General features: G+C 40.8%; 1 long non-coding RNA gene across 1 annotated transcript; it reads left to right on the top strand.

Moving 5' to 3' along the window:
* The first annotated feature begins 9,134 nt into the window (after window positions 1-9,134).
* Window positions 9,135-9,632, top strand: LOC121892335. The gene is made up of 2 exons (XR_006094383.1): window positions 9,135-9,337; window positions 9,422-9,632. It is a non-coding gene; the product is annotated as an uncharacterized LOC121892335 (long non-coding RNA).
* Window positions 9,633-11,652: the final 2,020 nt, after the last annotated feature.

An 11,652-nucleotide genomic window follows, 5' to 3' on the forward strand; every position in this document is an offset into this window, starting at 1 on the left:
TTTGAACCCCCCCCCCCACCACCACCACCACATCGGGTATGCCGTCCACTGAAGGTCTGATGCCATTTGTCTTCATTTTAAAACAATTTCTCAAACAATCACACCTTGTTACTAAATAACTACCATGAATAAAAATCTGTTGTTCTGATGCACAGGGGATTACAACACAACCAAACATTACAAGTTTATCTCTAATGGTTATTCAGATATGAAATACCTGATTTCAACACACATACAACTTGCAGAATTTAAACAATGGCAAATTTGTTATATAGTTAGGGATAAAAAAAATCACATTCAAACAATTAGAAAAGTAATAAAGTAATAGCACTGTAGCATTTTAAAGGTACACAGGTTTCTTCGTTTGGAACAAAGGAGAGTGGAGAGGTAATTAGAAGGAGGGGGGGGTGACTGTCTGGGGGAGCATCCCAGGGTGAGGGGTGAGTGGTTGTGCAGCTATGTGTTTAGACACTCATTTTAGTATGGCTTTTCCATCCTTGGTTCTGTTGGTCTAACAGTGATGTTGGACTTCTTTTTTTCTTTTAATCCCATTTTGAGGAATATTCCACTTTTCTATATGGAATTCCATGTAGGCTGAAGGAAAGTCCTAGAGGTTAAATACGAGGAACAGCAGGGCTGCAGCTCCCTTATCTTTAAAGAGGCCTGTGTAATCTCAACCATAGCCCTCCAGGGCCTGTCTTCTGCCTCCTCCTGGAGGGCTTTGATCTGTCTTAAATGTAAATACCAGTCTTTCTTTGGTATCTGGTCAGGGCAGCCAACTGATCCTCACAACTAATTTACAGCTGTGGGAAAGGAAAGAGTCATTGGTTTGAAGTGAGGGTTTTATGGAAAACACCACACATTAAGCTAGTCTGCTCAGAAATATCCTACACAAGTAAGAAATGATGAATGCACAATGGTAAAAAATGTGATAATGTTAAACCACCTGAAGAATAGTTGAACACTGTCAAAGAAAATCACTCAAGGTTTGCTGTAGTGGTGGTTTATTAGTATTCTGGAATATGGTGAGCTTACTGACACAGAGAGGGTCTGAGGCAGTAAACCGACCCAGAGCAATGAGAGAGAAGCACTTTTATACAGGAACAACAGCAGTTATCAGACAGTATGTCAACAGGTATTGATCAAAGGGTACAGGAAGGTAATGTAAGGTAGGTAGTGTATTGTGATCAGACGGGATGCAATTACAGCTGGGAACAAAAGGTAAGGAAGGAAGGGGGGTTTCTATTTAGACCTTATAGTGTGACGCAGTTGACAAGATCGCGGGGCCCAACAGCAGGGGGCAGGAAGCTGCTCCCAAGGGGCCGAGCCATTAGGAGTCACTCAGCTAGTAAGTCTGTACTGTCCAAATGTGTATTTTTCTGTGTCAGTGATGGAAAGATAGCAAAGGCCCTTGATGGTTTAGTGTATACTATCTCTCCATTAGACAGGTCGGGAACCAATGCAGGGAGCATGAGCCCTATTACTGGAATCCATAACTCAAAGTTTATGTACTCAGTGCTGATCATTCAACCCAAAGGAGTGGACTTTGGAATCAGTATGTCATCTGTGGTGCTATTCTGCACCAGCAGGCAGGTTGACCTAGAACACAGTTCCAGTAGAGGGGTAGCCTCTATGGAAAAGTACTGGTTCAAAGAAAAGGAAGGAGGTGGAGAGAATGCCCGTGAATGATTAAGGTGTTGACTAGGTTGTATGTTGAAGCATATGGACACATCTTTGGTGTTGGCAGGTACCACCACATGACATTTGGTGGCCACCTGGCAAGCTTCAGGAATTGTTTAGCTCCCTCTGATTCAAATGCACCTTTAAGGCACAGATTCCATTGATGGTCAACGTCGCCCAAGGCGTGGGATCTAAAGGAAAGTGGAAAGTTTTATTCACAAACAGAAGATTTGGATTGGCTTGTGACAGTGACTAAAACAGCTCTTAGCTGATGGCAAATTTGTCAGCCCAGAGGGCCACTACCACATCATCAATGTTGGCATCCTCGAGTTTGATGCTGTTATCTGCGGGCAATACTTGTGTGCCATAGGGCAAGCAGTCAATTGGGCCAGGAGTTCCTTTTGGGGCCATAAGGATGTTAATGGGGTGTTAGTAGTTGTGTCTGATGTTTCACCAACCTCAGTTGTTTGTGGTTGGTCTGGTGGGGCATTGGGTGCCAATTAGAAGAGGAATGGTATCAAGAGGAGACACGTACACCGGGTGGATGAGGTTACTATCTAGACTACTCAAGGACGCAAATGCGTAGTGGTCACCACGAAGCAGCAGGCAGCTGGGGTGAACCAACAGGGCACACATTTCACTCATCTCTTAGCTAAGGTCAGTGCAAGCAGCAAAGTTATCTTGAACTCCTGAGGCTCATAGGAATCATTCACTAGGGCCTCAAGCACCAATGGAAGTTCCTACTGGGGGGCGGAGACACGCATCACCAGGCATTGTCTCCTAACCCCCTGCAGGAAATGTTTCACAAGTGGGTGGGCAAAGACAGGTCTGTCATCAAAGCCCTTATGACAGGAGGAAATCACTGCTGCATACACTTCAGTAGTGTCATGAGACAGCCTGTTTTCCACCAGATATTGTAGAAAGGCATGAAAAGGCACATGAATAGGGGTCCCATTTCCTTTCTCTGCACCAGCAGTGGAATCCCAACCTTGCTTTGTAGTAAGCAATGGTGGATCCTGCTTTTGCTGCCTGGATGGTCTGCATGACATGTGCAGTCTAGCCCACATCAGCCCGCATTAGCACATCCCTCTCAGGACAGGCTGATGTGGGCTTTCAAGCAGCAAGAGGTTGGCCAAATGTGGGCAGTGTGCCTATCGAGCCTGCCTCCTGGGAGAGAGCCCCCCAAACTTGGAGAATGTACCAGGGCTTGGCCATCAACATCTGGGTCATCTGTGCATACCACGGGGCCGAACGATAGTCTGGGGCTATCGGGATGACTGACAGTTGCTCTTGTCTCACTCTCTCCAGCAAAACAGGAATGAGACGAAGAGGATGAAAGACTTAAAGCAGCCTCCTTAGCCATGGTGCATGTGCAATGCGTCCACCCCCTGGGGTGGACCATCTTGTGGCTTTAGGGAGAACCAGAGTGGGCAGTGGGTATTGTTTCAACTGGCGAACAGGTCCACTTCCACTCTCCTGAACCGGTTCCAAATCTGCTGCACCACCTTGCAGCACCTACTTGTCTGCCAGAGGCCCACTTCTTGACATGAGGTTGATGGTCCTGTTTTCTGGACCTGGAATGTGAAGGGCTCTCACAGACAGGAGGTGTTCTGAGGCCCACACCAACAGGTTACAGCACTTTACCTAACTGCTGTACCTACTGTGGTGGGATATTTTAGATTTGCCTATAGCTGTACGTATTTAGGACCTGAAACCCTCAGAGAACTGATCACTAAATCGTTTTCTGTGTTGTATTCAGAGTGAGTTACAAGGAGCCGACAAGTGCTTGTCTGTCATCCGACTGGTAAGACGTCCAGCTGAACAGATTCCCTGATCTACAGTAGTGTGAGACTCCAGTATCTTTAACAACAGCTATTAATGTTGTTGTTGTTGTTGTTGATGACACAGAAGACATCATAAAAGCTACAGTAACAATATGTAGTCAGTCAGATTGATGGATCACTGCTAAAAAAAACTTCTGGTGACAAGAAGTCCTTAGAATTCCTGTCCACAAGTTAGGGGTATTAGCTAACACAAAAATGGTGAAAAGTTAAGAACTTAAGACCTTGTAACATATGATTTTATGCTCAGCCATTTCTGGCGTTCATTGTGCTTTCACTACTCACACTGAATCCAATACATGAACCATTGAGGGGACTGTGAAGCAACACTTAATCTGAAGGCCTTTTATTTCAGCATAAAAAACATGTGTGATGGGAAATGGTTGAAACATTTTCATTTAAGCATTTAGACATTTTTTGACTCACATCCTCTAACTGAGAAAACTATTCCACTGCTGCATCACAAGATGAAGCAAGGCATGTTTATTTGTACAGCACCTTTCAACAACAAGGCAATTCAAAATGCTTTATATAAGACATAAAAAGGCACAAAAGAGATCATGTACACTGTAAGGTGGCTCCCTTACATACTATTGTAGTTTTCAGTTTTCACCATTAAACTTGGTTGTAGACTCTAATCTACCTAAGAATTAAATTCCTACAATATTTAAAATAATTATCAGAATATTGTGACCCAGAGATTAACTAAACTTCTGTGGATAGGGCTCTGCTAAGCACTGCAGTGTATGAGATAAAAAAGTGACTTCTTCTATTTTCTTTGCAGGTAGAGACGCACTTCCAGCACGACAATGCTCTGTGTCCTATCAGAACTCTGAACCCTGCAGTGTCCCACAATACAGAAATACAAACTAGGTCACAGCAAGAGAAAATTGACTTTCAGATATGTATTGTGTTTTGGTCAACAGGTTGGCATAAATAATGTCTCATATAGATGATTTGGCAACACATAACAATAACATATTAAACAGTGTGTCACTATTTGCATCATCAAATGCTATCTCAAGAAGAGGTTTTGAGGCGTCAGAGTGACCAGTGTACTGTGCCAGGTCACTCTGACCAGAGGTGACTGCAGTGTTGCTGGTCAGACCAAATACATTTCCAGCCTGCTAAAATGATTATAGCATATCTGACATCAGCCACCTTGATAGATATTACCAGGGATTAAAGCAAGAAAAAATTTGTGAGCCTGAAAAATTGTCCAGGAGGAAATGTGTGTAATGTATTCAATTAAGTATTAACTACTCCATGCCTAAAATCAGCTATGGTGTGAAGGTGTGGTGCCTGAGAACTTTAACCCCTGTATTACTATACAGTGATCTGTTTATACCTTAATTCACAGTTATTCCAAACTTGGCTTAAAGAGAGGGACTAACAGTGCGATATCACTCAGGAACGCAGCCACTTTTATGGGCCTGAAGTCTGGCCAATGTCTTTATCTTGGGATCACACCAGGATGAGAAAGAGAGACAGAGGGGGGTGGATGTGTTTGTGTGTGTTTGTGTCAAAACAGAGAGAAAGAGGGAGGAAGAGAAGTAGAGGAAAGACAATAGCATGAATGTTTTAATCTCATCCCCGAGTGAGATTTATAATCACATCTCAGAAGGCTCTTTTCCAGGGAAAGTTTTCTTTTGTCCTTCTATGTTTGAATTTACCTTGAAGTTCCCTTAATTTTTGATGAATCAATGACAGAATGTGTGAGCGTCCCAGACGGGGTCATAAATCCTCTCATGACACAGCGTGGGTCTCTCCATAGGTTAGGGAGAGAGGGTGTTTTAGTCTGAATTATCAAAAACACCTTTACCATGGAGGGTAAAAAGGTCAGGTTTATCCTGAGGGAAATTTAAAAACAAAGTTATCAATCCTCCGTGATGCAGCAGCTTGCCCAGTGATGGAATAGTCCATTAATCTGTAGAGCAGGGGGAGCGGGTTGCACTGTAGGAATTATAGTTTTATTAGGAAATTTGCACTCGTTCAATCAGGGTACCACCCCCTTTATCAGAGGAAAATACTCAAATCAGATCATATCTCATAAGCCCAAGTAGTGGGCTCTGACCTCTAGTTCTCTGTTGTAAATTGAAGGCACAGACAAAGACATACTGATAAATGCAACAAATTCATAAATGATAAAATAACATGAACAGATACATGAATAATCATTTAGGATGAATGCAATAAAACTTATTATGGCAAGTTGAATGGACTACTTAACAATGGTGAAAAATGGGAAGGTGTGGTGATTTTCCCACTAGAAGATTAGTTGAACCCTAATATAAAACTAATCAAACTTTCCTAAGGTTTAAAGTAAGATTCATAGAAAAAACGACAGCAGCTTGTGATCATCAGAGCAGATGAATTATCAGTGGAGGTTATTTCATCCTACTTGGTTTGTAGAGTCATCTCCAGATAACTTGAAACGGTGAGTCAGCATGTTGCAGCTGATGGATCAGCGGTGATTAGGTAGCAGTGCTCTGTGGCCTCCCAGTGGGTGTTATCCGCTTGTGAGTGTTGAAGGAGCTGTGAATTAGGGGTGAGACAGCAGTTTCTTCAGGTGACCTGGCACGTTGACGAGTCACCACAGCAGCTTTGTAGATGAAGAAGTTGACACGGGTTTTCTGGGAACAGCATGCATTGTTGCGATGATGTCCTCGAAATATTTTGATCTGTCGTTTGAATGGGTCATTACACTCTGAATCTGCTGACTACAAACTAAACTTTCTTCACTAAAATAACTACAAATAGCTTTGTTGGCTGGACAAAATTACTCAAAGTTACAAAACAAAAGAAGGTTAAAATTGAAGTTTGCTTCTCATTAAAGTCTTGCGCGCCAACTGGTGAAATGAAACACTTGGAACAAAGAAACACTGCAGACATCTGTCAGATGTACAGATTAGAGAAAAGCTTAGTGAAACCAGGCAATGGCCTGTTTTTATTGTCCTGAGAGTAGGGGCGTGCTTTTGGGGTCAAATTACGAAATTCACTGCCGTCTTTGTTTTACAAAACATGGTCATTTCTTGATTACCCAAATTCAATTTTGGTAATTATTTAAAGCTAAGTTAAATCAGTTCAGTTTTAGTGAGACTATATTTCAATTATCTAAACAAACTTAATTTTTAACTTTAAGTTGTGTGTTGTGTTTAAACTGTGTTTGTATATGTGGGAACTGATGACAGGATTGCCTTAATCCTGTCAAATCCGAAAAAATGTAAAGTCATTTTCAAAGAAGAGTTCCTCTTGATGTTACCTTAAATTTGAGTGAATCAATTAAGAAAGTGTGAGCATTCCAAGGGTGTTGTAAATCTGTGTCTCTTGACACAGCAGCGTCTGTCTAGAGGAGGAGACCTCCACTGTGATAGTCTGTGAAGCATCAATGCTGACATCTTTTATTGTTGAGGTGAAAGGTGAACTCTGCAAATCCTGATGTTTTCTGCAAAGGTCTAAAAAAAACTCACCGTCATCTTCCTTGTTGAGGTTCTGTCAGGGTGAAATTCAAAACAAAGTAATCGATCTTCTGACATTTCTTATTTGAAAGGTTAAAAGTCAATTTAGTCTCGGAAAGTTCTTGCAGCAAAACACAGTCTTAAATTTCCCTTTTACATTCCAAAGAGAGATAGCAGTGGAGACAACAGAAGGTTGCCAGATTAAAGATATATTCAAAGATGTTTACATGTGACTAAATGTAACATTAGTGCATGTTTTTGAAGGAGTGCATTAGCACATCCATCAAACCCGGGAGAGTGGCCTTTCTGACGACTTGTTCAACCTTGATTTGAAAATCAATTTAAGACCTTTTTATATATATATACTGTATATTTAAATATATATTCTCACAACAGCAACAACATTAGTCATTTTTTTTCAAACGTCTAATTTGCCCTATGTTTACCTTACAAGGACCTCTAGCAGCCTTGTGAATTTAAACTCTTAGTAATATGACATTGTTACTAGCACTACAAGAGAGACACTGTTCTTTTTCCTGCTGACAGTAATAATTGATTCCCTTTAAACAAGGCCTACAATCTTTCCCTAACTGTAAAACAAGTGTTTTTTGTTTTAACCATAACCACAGCCATTTTCTAACCATTTTAAGCCCAAGTAAGATGTTTTCCTAACCTTAGTTTTCACTGCTAAATCTAAACAACCCTTAACCATATCAGTGTCAAATCAGAAACCTGTTATACATTATCATTTTGGCCACTCAGATGTTTTGAAAGGCAATGAAAATCCAGCATATTTTGCTTTAATTTACAGGGCTTCTGTTCAATAAACCAGTGGAGAGAAATACATTTCAAAAAGACAGAGAAAGAGACAGGGAGGGTTGTTGACAACAGCTGGCAGACAGCGATGCATCTCCTGAAAGTCTTCATCTCAAGGCTGATGGATGATGGTGAGGTATGCAAGGGGGTCTGCACGGCAGCCGTTCTCCATTTTTATCTCCGTCATAAGAAAACCCATTTTTTACACCCCTCCATTTGTTGGTTTACGCAACAGTGAGCTCACTCCTTGGTTGCCTTGGAGGCACTATTGGTCATAAGAGGAACATTTCTCAGATAGACCGCATACATCTGTGCTGAATCTTTAGACAGGAGAAAAATATTTGACTGTTGTGTGTCTCTGAGTATTGTGATGGTTCCTGCTGATGAGGGGAAAAAAAGCTGTTACAAAATTATCTATACTTTTAATGGCTTTATTGGAAACGGTAATGGAAATATCATCAGGAAACCTACTGAGCCTCCTAATTGAAACCATTACCGTTGTGTCATGGAAACCATCAAAACCGAGACCATACACACCATTACAAACCCTTATAATCCTACCCAATACATAATGGAAACAATAGTAAACTTGTCATTGAAAGCATCAGACCCATTTACAAACACAATAAATAAAAGGAGGCGTGGGGACAAGATCAAAATGAATAGTTTATGGGTTTATCAATTTGTAGCTTTGCTGGATCTGGACAAAGGTTATGTACTCTACAGTGTATTCACTATTAATGATTACGCTGCTGCTTTTTGTTGCTGTAAAACAAATGATCTGAAGCACTGTCAATAATTGAGGTTAGCTCCGTTGAGACTTCATGACTGATGACGGTCCAGACTGTGTCCATATATATGTTAATCCTTTTTTGATGTGTGTAAAATCCATAGAGCATATATAAATGTATCCATTGCTTTCGAGTCAGCAGGACTGTCAAAACTGGAGTTTGAAGTCCCCTATAATAATCACTCTGTCGTAATTTGAGTGAATGATGGATAGCAGCTCCGAGAGCTTGTCTAAAAATATAGCCTTCTGTCTTGGGGGCCTGTGTACTGTAACTGCTTGCACACTGGGTTTGCATCTCAATAAAACAGCAGGGTATTCCAAAGGATGGAGATTCACCAAATGAGAGCAAGAGGATGTTACAATATGCCTGTGATGGCACTCTGATTTTGATCCTCTCTAAGTATAACAAAAGTATTTATGTAGCACTTATAAAAAAAAACAAATAAGGTGTTATGGTACCTGAAGATTCCCTAGTGTTTCCCTGTTTTTCCCCCTTCCCTGTGTTTCCAGTGCTCCCCTGTCTGTCTTTCTCTGTTTATGTTGTGTGTGTGTGTGTGTGTGTGTGTGTGTGTGTGTGTGTGTGTGTTGGCCTGGGCGTGGCTCTCCTGGGTCCCAGCACCACACTCTTGGTTGCAATCAGCTCATCACCTCTCCCAGTCTGCTCACCTGCCTCTCATCATTTCATCAGCTTGCAGTATATCTACCCCGGCTCTTCATTCACTCATCACCAGATCGTTGTTTCTGCCCAAGTGGTAGCTTACACCTCAGGCCTCTCACTTATATTTAGTGATTTCTCGAAGTTTGGACTTGTTACTAACTGCTTTTTCTCTATCCAGTGCCCCTGGACCATTACTCGCCTGCCTGCCTGCCTGCCAGGTTGCCAGCTCTCCAGCCCACTACCACCTACTCCCTCCTGCCTGCCCTTGCCATTCTCCCTCACTCCTCTCAGCCCTCCAGTCCTCAGCCTCAGCCTGCTTCATCCCCACTCCATCCACCTCAACTTCCCCCCACTTCCCTGACAATAAAGCCTTACTTCAATTAACATCACTCTAGTCTGTGTCTGCATTTGGGTCCACACTGCAAACCACAACATAAGGGAGTTAACTGCTCAATAATATAGCATGACACAAGACCCAAGTAACTGATACGATTTGAAAAGCAATTCTAAAGTCAATTACAAAAGCGTGGGGACATGAGGATCTGTGAAATATGATGATGTTTCTTTGTTCCAGTTAAAATCTAAGCAATAGAATTGTGAACAAGCTGCAAACAGGAAAGCTTTTTTTTTCCAATGCCAGTAGGAGGACATTAGACTAGACATTACAAAAGAAAGAAGGTATGAATGACTGTTATCACATTTTTAGTAGATAGAAATAAACCTGAACTTGCAATTTATAGGATGAGTCAGGTGGTGTTCAATATTTTTCTTACTGTCAAGAAATCCCATGAAAAGACCAAAACCAACAATATGTTAAGGCACTTTTCTTAACTCTGTGACAATAACAATTGTGTAAGTTTATCGCATATCACACAGTGTTCTAATAAAATCTTGGCAGCAATCTGTCAGACTGTACAGTATCAATTTGAGGCATTTCAGATTGTACGATAAATCCACTCCACTTTTTGTTTCACTTCCACCATTTTGGTTTGTACCATGGACGTATTAAGAGGAACTATGTGGGGTTTTTTTTCTCCTATTTTAAGCTGTGGATTTATACATATTTGGTCTTCTAGTGAGTATTTATGGCAGCACATATTTGTATGCTGGATTGACTCAAGATAAAATGGCTGTTTTTTTTTAATCTTTTGTTATCAAAAAATGAAAATATAACATTTCTCCCCAAACAAAAAAATCCCCCCCCCAAAAAACTCAAAAAGACCTACTACAAAAAATTACAAGGCCAAACAAAAACCTCAAAACAATCAATACCCATGTGTATAACAGAATGAAAACCCCAAAATGGTTAAAACAGAATGAAAACTACAACATTATGAACAAAAATCAAAAAAGAAAACCATACACTTCTGCAAATGATGAGAAAAATACAAATACAAAAAGAAACAACACCATAACAAAACACAAAATTAATCAAACTAAAAGTACACCACACATTAATATAATCTTAGATTATGTCAAAAGTTCAAAATCAAAATTGATCATTGTCATGGTGCAAATGGTGCATTTGTTTACAATAACTGAGTCAAATTAGTCCACGTTATTATTCTACAATGTTTTGAGATGTAATTTAAGGCAGTTTGTAAAAACTGTCCATGTGCTTTTGTCCATATAATGAAAAGTTCCTTGAGATGAATATGACATGTCTTTCGAAAGCAAGATGTTTGTGATGCCAAATTAAGTCCAGTCCTTATTACCATGCTGCAAAATGTCCCAGTTGCAGTGACCTCTGAGGAGGCCTGCAACTTTTTACCAGAAAGGCACCAGGGCAGGACAGTCCAGAAAAATGTGCTCTACAGTTTCATCTCGGCTACTGCAGACAGTACAAGTTCTGCTGTACACTTCCTTATTGATCTGATGCAAGACACCAGTGAATATCCTCCTGTGCCGGATTTTGAAATCAGTATTAAAAACTGCATGATTCTCAAACTTAAGTTGAATGTTCCATCATATAGAAAGAATGTTTTGAGTGGGAAATTCCTCCCACCACGTAACCTCAGAGGTGGGCAGTTTAATTGACTGTTCAATTAGAATTCTGTGACAAATTTTTGTGGGTATTTCTGATATGGATTTTGGAGGGTTTTTCCGGCCCAGGAGGAATCCAGGCAGGAAGAATTCCTAGCTAATTGAGTTTTCCATTCACCACGAAGGGCCTGTTCAATTTTTTCACACACATTAACAACTGTTCGCTTTCTGAAAGTAACAGCTTTGCTTTTAAGTGCTCTGATAATTCTTGTCCTATCTACACATCCCTTTGAGTCTACAACATCTGATACATGTGATACAGGGGTTTCTGAAAAATGGCTGTTGCATACTTGATCCTTACTGAGCCTGGGCTTGTAACTGTAGCAGAATATTGACCCAAGCCTGCAGAACTTCTCCACAGAAAAG

This window comes from Thunnus maccoyii, chromosome 24 (genome assembly GCF_910596095.1).
Source record: "Thunnus maccoyii chromosome 24, fThuMac1.1, whole genome shotgun sequence".
NCBI lineage: Eukaryota > Metazoa > Chordata > Actinopteri > Scombriformes > Scombridae > Thunnus > Thunnus maccoyii.